Genomic DNA, 10,315 nt, shown 5'->3' with positions numbered 1-10,315 from the left:
CACAGGACAGGAACCATTCCCCGAAGACAACTCATCAGACATGAAAGGGACTGGTCAGCGGGTGGGAGAGAGACGCTGATGAAGAGTGAGCTAATTATATCAGGTGGACACTTGAGATTGTGTTGGCAACTCTTGTCTGGAGGGGGGATGGGAGGGTAGAGAGAGAGAGAAGCCGGCAAAATTGTCCCGAAAGGAGAGACTGAAAGGGCTGACTTAAGAAGGGGAGAGCAAGTGGGAGTAGGGAGTGAGATGTATGTAAACTTATATGTGACAGACTGATTGGATTTGTAAACGTTCACTTGAAGCTTAATAAAAGTTAATAAAAAAAAAAAGTTAATTTTGTGTATTTATCAAGAAAATAGCCTAGAGTTCTTTTAGATTTGCTGAATTTTTCATAAATTACCCAAATTAGTGAGATATATTTGAATTGCAGATAAACCTAACAATGAATTATTCTGCTAGAATCACATGCTTTCTACTTAACAGAGCCTTTAGCCAAAGCCAGAAGTGACATGTAGAGTGGGCACAGGTAGAAAACTCATTGCAGAGTGGGCCTGGCATATGTAAATGGCAACAGTTTTAGAATTATTTGAAAGACATTAATGCCCAATATTTGTGACTAGGATGGAAAACGGAGGCTAAAAGATTTGAATTCAAGCTGAAACTGTATTATGAAAATTTAAATACCAAGTTTTTATGGCAGGTCTAAAATGGTGAATTCCTCTTAGAAAATGTAATTGTAAGAGCCAATTAATTCATACTAGGCAGGAACGCAAGAGTTAATGGAGTTTAATTAAAAAGACAGGGCTTCGTCTTCGGATTTGAGGACAATGACAAATGAAACCTTAATTAGATTCTTAGCTTCCAGGAAAGAGTATGTTCCACGGGGTTTTTGCACAGGAGGTGCCATGTTTACTCACATAATTCCTTGTGCTGCTTAGTTCCTTTCCTCCAATTTTAAGGAAGAAATAAATTTTTGTTGTTGATTGTCACCTTTTACAAGACAAGTGTTTTTTTTCTCTTTCTATATGATCTCTCAAAATTTCCTGAGGCTGGGATCATTTTTGAAGCTCAGAAGTGGTTTACATTAGAAAATCTGGGATCCTGGAATTTTCATTTGATTCCTCTTTCCTTATAAATCCCTTGGTTTCCTTAGACTTAATTAGCCATACGAAAACTTTCCAAATAGCTGGTTTGCACTCCTAGAACTACAAATTTCTTCTCTCAACTCTAGTATCTACTTCAGCAGTTGGTATCTTACAAGAACAGGGTCTTCTGCTGCTGACACCTTTCCTGCCTGATAGCCCCACACCAAATCATTTTCTTATATAAGTGAAAATTATTTATATTATTATTATTGCCCTGTCTTCATTTTTTTTTTTTTTTTTTAATCATTGCAACTATTTTTGAAATGGCAATGTTGGGTAAAGGTGATGTTTGTAAGTATAGTGGGTCTTAACAGATAAGTAAAGAATAATTAGAGTGTGTCATATTATTGGCAAATCTTGTTTGGCTTGTTTGGGTGACTGTAATGCCAATAATTATCGGGGCATTTAAAATCGATCATTTTAAAAAGACCTACTCAAACAGTACGTGAAATTAAAGAAATCAGAATTTCAGAAAAACTGAAGTTAGGGGTCTTTTAAATATTGTAAAGGAAAAAAAAATCAAACAATATATTCCCATCAGTGCCACCCTGTACTAAATTGTAATTTTGTCTTGTTTTAGTTCTAGGCTGCTTGTTATTATAATTTATTATTTGCAAAAATAGTAACCCACACACCATTTTCTCTTTTCTACCAAACGGTGAAGAATGGCAGCATCATTATAATAAATACACCAAAGCCTTGTACTCCTAGGAAGAACAGTGCATCACACTAAGTTCTTAGGGAGAGTGTCATCTAATCATCAAATAAAGTGACCAAATACCTAAGAGGTACAAACTTTCATCTGGGAAAAGGGTGGATATTCTACTAACAAAAGCAGCTATGAGCACCTTTGGAATCTACCCCAGAATGGATTAAATACTAAAATAAAACTTGGCTTTTATGAGATAACATGATAATATGAAGCTCATTCAGGGGTTACCACTTGGGCAACTAGGAATACACTGAATATAATTTTAAAAAGTACATTAAAAGAGAGAAAAAGAGGAGAGGAGAGAAAGAATAGAAAAACTGAAGTCAGAGCTCCTTCAAGTTAAAATTCAGAGATGAGAGAGTAAGGCAGACTTTTAAACTGGAAGGGTCCCAAAATACTTCAGACACTAAGAAATGTTCAGCAATAGGTTAACCACATTGCGCTGTTCAAGGTAATGCAGGGCAAGGTGTGGGCCAGAAGAAAATCTAATGTTTGATCTATCACGACTGAGGCAGGATTGTGCACATATAGTGCTGTTAAATATACAAAGAATTGTACAGACACTCTACTTACCAGTTCCTATCCTAGAATCTAGCAGAACAGAGGCGCAATATACGTCTGCTGAGTTAAAGTGAACTGACATGTAAGTTTTATGTTATTGATCTGTGTCCGGCCAAAAAGGGTGAAAGCTTTTTCTGTTTAGTTATTTAAAGCAAGAGTCATACAAGCTACTTGGATGAAGGCAATGATCGGTCATAACTTGTCACTGGCCTAAGAAACTGCTGACATTAGGATAACGTGTACGCCCCAGAAAGTCGATTCTCAACCACGATGTTCTGACTAAATGCAATGTTATATGCTGCAGTGGCCAGTAATTTATTACTAATATTAAAGAATGATATTAGTAGATGATTTACTTTTTAAAAAAAGGATATACAGGAAGGTGTGTATAACTTTTTGTATGAGAGACTGAATTGATTTGTAAACTTTCACTTAAAGCACAATAAATGAAAGAAAAAAAAAAAAAAGAGTGTGCTTCAGGTGATACCTGTGTCATCTTGCCACATTCCGACATGATAAGTTTTTCAGATCACAGTCAAGCCAATGAGAACATAGTCCTCCATTTATCTTGTCTAAGCCACAGCCAGCAGCGTGACCTCACAGGAACAATTATGTCACGGGTTCAGGTATAGGACCAAAAAAGAAACAAAACAAAACCGAGAACTAAAGACTGTGAAGTTAGAGAAAGGAGGTGTACTTACTGAACAGTGACTGACAATAGTTCTTTCTGAAAATGGGCTTTCAAATGATTAGATATATATGCATATTTATGCCAAGATAATTGAAATCAATTGAAGAAATCCTACAGAAATAAGATCTAAATTGGACTTTTACTGTCACATATTAAAAGCACCTTTTTTTTCTAGAAAGAAGATGAGTGGAAATGAAGGAGTTTCTAGTCTCAGCTTAAATGTAAGGAATTTTACTGAACATTTCAAAGATAAAATTTTGAAGAATATAGAAAGAACACTGTAAGAAATTTTACATTATTTTAGATATTTAACCCAAATCTAGCCCTAAGTTATTATTTGGTTTTCTAATCGAATTTGAAATTCCCTAGGTATTTAGTTACAACCTCCGCTATTCCCTAAGATACCATAAACAGCATCAACTTCATACTTTTATTTTACCCCTTCCTGGTCCTTGAAAACATTTGCGTTTGCCCACTCATGCTAAAAATTACCATGAACAGACTGTGAAAAGAAGCATCAGCTTTTTACGATTTCATGAAAGGCTGCTTCAAGAAATTTAAGAACAGATTTATGCTATAAGTATTAATGACAAATGTACACCATTAAGCAATCCTGAGATATAAAGAAAATAATTACACACATTGATGTTAAACATGAGCATGAACAGAGGAAATACGTTCTCAGGAGAAAACGGAAGACAAGTTCAACATTTATGGAGTTAAATTCCTGATCAAATCTAACCAAGAAAAAATGCAGATGAATACTAATACATATGGAAGAAATTTTTTTAGTTTTTTCCCTGCCATAAAATCTATAAATCCTCTTTCACATAAACACTGGAATTCATTCCACTGAATTATTTACATCTTATAAAACCAAAGAGTATATCATTTAAAATATGTTTTATAAACTATCTGCTCAGTTGACAAGGATATACATAATCAGGAGTTAGTTTAGAAGTGGCATATTCCCTTGGCTGGAATCAACACTTGAGGAACTGATCAAGAAAACCATAGAGGCCACAGTGAGTTGATAAGGTGCCCTTGCCTATGTGAACTACTTGGCATTTCCAAGATCGCTTACCTGTTTAGAACTTAAACTTAAAACATGTAGTCATTGAGAACAGTGGTACACATCAGTCACATCACGTTGTCCACTGAAAAGCAGTAGAAATGAGTAGGAAGATTTGTGGGTGTTCCCGGGAACTCATCAGTCTCCTGTTCATTTTCAATAGGAGACTCACAAGTTCCTGCAAATGCACACAAACGTATTTTAAACAGGCACCCTTGGCAGCTAAGCAGATGCTGATATTTCCTCCACTTCATGTGAATACAGTAAATGCTTCCCTCGCAGTGTCCTCAGCAGCTCAGCTGGGCTTGAGATTCTTTGCAAACAGTGTAGGGGGCATCCCAGTTGCTGGTCACTTACAGTCACTTCTTCAACAAATATTAATGGAGCACCTCCTATGACAGGTACTGCTCTTGTCTCTGGGAATACACTGAAGAACATTTTCTTGCTCTTATGGATATTCTATTGGACATTAGTCCAGTTTGCTTTCAATCGTACTTGAGTCAAAGTATTGGTCTCCAATGCCAAATGAGATGCAGGGATAATGTTTAAATTTTCCGTTATAAAAAGTTCTTGGTAAAGGTTGCAGTTCTCAGTGCAATGGGAAGAACCTGAGAATGGAGATTAAGATGTCTGAATTCCAACCTTAATGCAGGTAAAACCTAGCTGTATTTTCATGGGATGACCATTTAATCTTTTTTGGCTTCAGTTTTCATATTTCTAAATTAATGATTTGGGCTATTTCACCTTTACTTCCACTCCGAATATAACTGGCTGATTACAAGGTAAGAACTGAAAGCACAATATAAAATGATTTCTTTCACAAAGAAATAATAATTGAGTTGTTTTTTTATTAGCTTCTGATACTGATTTTTTTTTTGAAGTTTTAATTTCCAATTAGATCTCAGACTGTAGCACTCAAATAACAAGACTGCCCAATTCTTGACCAGGAAGGTGAGACAATCCTCAAGGTGGATACGTGTTCAAGATGAAGTTTCAGCCTTTACAGTTTTCTGGAACTTCAAGATGTAGAAAATTCTTCCTCTTTTGGTTCACTTGAATGGAAAAATAAATATTCTAATACCCACTCTCATTATGAACAAGCATGTGTATGAGAATATGCACAAACACACACATACACACACATACCAACACACACAAAGACACATGGCCTTCAAAACTCTTCATCCTAAAAATATTCACAGCTGGCAAAAACTCACACTGAGTACAGCATTGTAAACAGATTGCGTTGATTTTGCAACCTATATGCCACTGCAAGAGGCTGTCTATTTAATGCTCTATAAAAAAAAAAAAAATAGGTTTATTTTTCAAGTCCTGTCTAAAAAGTGGCAGACATACATTAGTTTTTTGTTTGTTGTGGGGAGGAGGGGGAAGGGTGGGTACAGCTCAGGAGGGGTTGGTCCGAATAGAATTTTCAGTTCCTGGAGTTTGTGACTTGACTATCCCTGCCTGCTTCTCACTGTCAAAGTACTGAGAACATGTCCTCACATACCTAGTTGAGCTGAGAGAGGAAGCTGTTAACATTTGCTTTCAAGTAAGAACACAAAAGTATACCAGGGCAGCAATGCCATGGAGCCCTGTACAAAGGGGCCTGCCTGGGTACTCCAAAAAAAAAAAAAAAAAACACATTGCTGTAGAGTCAATTCTGACTAATAGTGACCCTATAGGACACAGTAGAACTGCCCCATAGGGTTTCCAAGGATGTAAATCTTTATGGAAGCAGTCTCTCATATCTTTCTCCTGAGAAGTGGCTGGTGTGTTCAAACCTCTGGCCTTTTGGTTAGCAGCCAAGCATTTGACCACTGTGCCACCAGGGCTCCTTGGTATCACTGGAGGTGTGTGAGGAAAAAAAACACAGTCAATGTGACCTCAATGATTCTGACTTGTGATATCTAAGTGCTTGGATGAAGACTAAACAAATAAACAAAAAACGACAGCAACAAAAAAAACATTGCCTTTGAATCAATTCCAACTCATAGTGACCTCCAAATGGACCTGTGGTCAATTACTAGTTTGGTGGAAATGTTTAGAGAGACAGTAGAGCATTCTCTCTTTCATTTCTACTGTGACTAGGAAAGAGAGTCGGCCCCAAGGAATAAGTTCCTCACCAGGTGGGCAATATTTAAATTAATGACTATTTACTTTTGTGGTCCACTATGAGTCGGAATTGACTCCACAGCAATGGGTTTTTTTTTTCAGATATACATATGTGAACCATATTCTACAAAGGTCATTTGCTTTATGATTAAACTCTCCAACTAAAATTACAGTTTAAAATTCAAGAATACTCGAAATAGCCTATGCAATTAAGAGTAGCTTACATTCTTTTTCCAAGGAATAAAACCATGAATCAAGATCATCTCAATGGCAATGGGTCTGTTTTTTTTTTTTTGTTTGTTTGTTTTTAATTTTTATTTTTGGAGGTGCAGCATCCTATGTATTTCTTTTGTTTTTCCACATTTGCGAACTTTTCAGAACCAAAAAAATCAATTATGACATGGCATAGCATATGGAAATTTACATTGTTAAATAATAAATCAGTATGTCAGAGAACATTTATTACAACAAACTTTGCAGAGCAATAGACCAGGTGTTCAAATAACTATGGTACAATCTCTCCCTTTACAGTGCTGTACATTAAAGGGTTAGCCAATGGTAACATACAGGTTCTTAGTCTCAAATGCATGCTACAGATTCAGATATGCAGAGATGATGAGGGAGAACATTAAACAGGAGTTTAACAGAGGAAGTAATGTTGATGTAATAGTGTAGCAATACATCATAACACATAAGAATTTAGGGACCTACGTCAGAGACCCATATCCGAGTAGCTCTACCATGTACAACATGTATGGGCAGATAACTTTTTGAGCCTCAATTTTTTCATCTCTAAATGGAGATACCTATAGTACCTATCTAGTAGTGTTTTTACTGGTCATTATCATTATCAACATGATTATTATTATTGAGGTTAAGTAATGACAGAGAACAAAATTGGAGGCTACAGCTGTGCTCCTGATTTTACACATTAATGCTAAAACCTTAAATCGAAGCTAGAAAGGAATTGACAGGGAAGAAAAATTCTCAAGAGAATCAGTGGGTTTAACTCCGAGCACATTATAGTCATGAAAATCTACTAATAGCTTTGTCATTACAATGAACTCTGGTACTTTTGGGTTGAGTTATAGTTTCTATTCCTAGGGAACTATTTCCCTAAAATAACTCAGAAATTATTTAAGATGATGAAAAATTATATTGTCCTGTGTATGTCTTATTAAAAAAATTATTCCTTGACATCATTATAGCCCTTTGATAATTAACCTCTTGGTACTTATCTGCAATATGAAAAAAAAAAAACCTAAGGAATACTCACGCAATTTATTAGATCACAATAAGGAAGATGGTAAAAACAGACACGGAATAAGAAACATCAACATCACATAATTAAGCACAGAGCAAGCTCTCCCCATAAGGTTTCCAAAGAACGGCTGGTGGGTTTGAACTGCTGACCTTTTGGTTTACAGTCAAGCTCTTTAACCACTGTGGCACCAGGGCTCCAAGTTCTCCTAGAATGGAAATTTAGACTAAATAAATGCCACAAGATACTTAGAAGTTCTGAAATTGTCATTTAAAAAAAAAAAGTTTCTCAATTTTAAGTAAGAGATTTATTTATTATTTTACTACCACTGCCTTATTTGTTACATCCCCTTTTGTTGATAAACATTTTCTATCCTTATTCCAGTCACTAATCTTTGGACAAAATAAACCGTGAAGAACACCAAACTGTTTCTTAGTTGATAGAATATTTCTACCTCATCCAATTATCATGTTCAGGAAAAATGAACTGAATGGTTGAATTAGGCTGAGATAACTCTGAATTTCAAAATGTATCTTTCATGTTAGAATCTAATAGCACACCTATCAAGGCTTTTGATGGGTACTGTGTAAAACAGGAGAATGGTTACAGTGTCTACTGAGCTCTAAGAGATTGAGCCCTGTATTCTTTTCCTAATTTTCCCAAAATTATTGAGAATATGACCATATACTTTAGAGGAAAGCTGTGGAGGTCAAAACGAAATATCATGTATTTATTCATTCATGTATAAAAGCTATTTTGAATAATTTGACTAGTTTTGAATGGTTTCTTTGACACTAAATTCACAGCCAGTAAAAGTATTTCCAAGGCAATTGTACTTAATCTTTCTTGCCTACTCCTACAATTGAACCTGACAAAAGAATAATTTTGTCCAACTATAGACATATATTTTAATTAATGATCAAATATTTGTATAAAACCTACAAAAACTATATAAACAACTTAAAATCAAACCTGTAAAACCAAGCCCATTGCCGTCGAGTGGATTCCCACTTACAGCGAACCTTTAGGACAGAGTAGAACTGCCACATTGGGTTTCCAAGGAATTGGATTCGAACTGCCAACATTTTGGTTAGCAGCCAAGCTCTTAATGAATTTTTTTGTAACTTTCACTTTGTCAGCTATTTAAGTTTCTATGCTGAGTCATACTAATTCCATTAAATATTATTTTCCAATAGTGTTCCTTAAACAGTTTTTAATTAGTTTGAATTTAGAGAAACAACTTTATATAGGTGCTACAGTGACAGGAATAGTTAAAACTAATTAATTAATACCACACTTCCAGAAAAAAAATTCATTCTTGTTGAAGTATCTCATGATAAGAATCCTTGTTATTTTTTTCAGAGAATTTAAATATTTTCTGCTTTGTTTTTTCTTTTTTTTGGTTACAGTTAAAGCAGTGATTCCATTGATAATGAGTATAAGAAATGCTTCAAAACATTTATACGTTTCTACCTGTGTTCTGTTTAAAAACAAAAAAGTAACACGTTTGTTACTTATAGATTCAAATATTGCAGGAGTATACAAAGTATAGGTGAAAGCCTGTCTTCACATCCTTGCTTTTCTATCCAACAGCTTCCTAGGGAGTAACCAATTAAATCTTATATGTTAAGCTTCCAGTATGTTTTCTACTAGTATGATGAGGTTTATTTATTTATTTATTTATTTATTTATTTATTTTTCTGCATAAATGGAAACCACACTATCCACTGAGTTCTGCAAATTACTTTTGGCATTTATCAATAAAGGATGGTCATCTTTTCATGTCAGGACATTTGCCTCTGGGTTTGTTTTTTTCTCTATCGTTTTCTATTTTCTATTTAATTCATTCATACTCTGATCTTTTTATTTCCTTTCTTCTGGGAGCTCTAGCCTTAATTTGCTATTCTTTTTCTAGTTTCTCAAGCTGTAGAGGTAGACTATTGATTTAAGATCTTTCTTTTTTTATTATAGGCATTTGTTGCTATAAATTTCCCTCTGACGTCTGCCTTCACTGTAGCCTATAGGTTTTGGTATGTTGTGTTTTCATTTTCATTCAACTCCAAGTATTTTTTTTCACTTTTTTTTTTTAAATTGTACTTTAGATGAAAGTTTACAGAACGAACTAGCTTCTTATTAAAGTTAGTACATATATTGTTTTATGACATTGGTTAATAACCTCACAACATGTCAACACTCTCCCTTCTCAACCTCGGGTTCCCTATTACCAGCTTTTCCGTCCCTTCCTGCCTTCTAGTCCTAAAAATATGTAACACTTCATGAATTTTCATGGTAGCCTTGTGCAGGGGCCAAGACAGTCTTCTCTATATCATTTCAATTTTAGTATATGTGCTGCTGAATTGAATACTTGCCTCTGTTTTTAATGGATAGAAATATTTCATGACATAGCTATGCTGCCATTTTAAACTATTTGCCTATGTATGGCTATTTATTTTTTTCCTGTTACAATGCTACAATTAACATCTCTTTGTGTATGTTTATTTTTGTGTATTGTATAATTATTTCTAGGAAGAACAGTATGCTATTTAAAAAAAAGAGCCTAGAAACCAACAAATAATATACCAGAAAGGAAATTTGCACTCCCATCCACACTGAATATCAGTAATATTTCCGTTTCCTTGCCAACACTGGATAGTATCTTTTTTTTTTTTTTAATTTGATGGGAGCAAAATACTATCACATTGCTTTTAGTTACTTTTAGCTGATAAAGAATAACATTGGACTTATATTCAAACAA

General features: G+C 34.8%; 1 non-coding gene across 1 annotated transcript; it reads right to left on the bottom strand.

Moving 5' to 3' along the window:
• Window positions 1-9,818: 9,818 nt before the first annotated feature.
• LOC111749907 (U6 spliceosomal RNA) lies at window positions 9,819-9,925 on the bottom strand. The gene has a single exon (XR_002785079.1). It is a non-coding gene; the product is annotated as a U6 spliceosomal RNA (small nuclear RNA).
• Window positions 9,926-10,315: the final 390 nt, after the last annotated feature.

The sequence above is a fragment of the Loxodonta africana genome, chromosome 9, assembly GCF_030014295.1.
Source record: "Loxodonta africana isolate mLoxAfr1 chromosome 9, mLoxAfr1.hap2, whole genome shotgun sequence".
NCBI lineage: Eukaryota > Metazoa > Chordata > Mammalia > Proboscidea > Elephantidae > Loxodonta > Loxodonta africana.
This window is presented reverse-complemented; position numbering and strand designations above follow the sequence as displayed.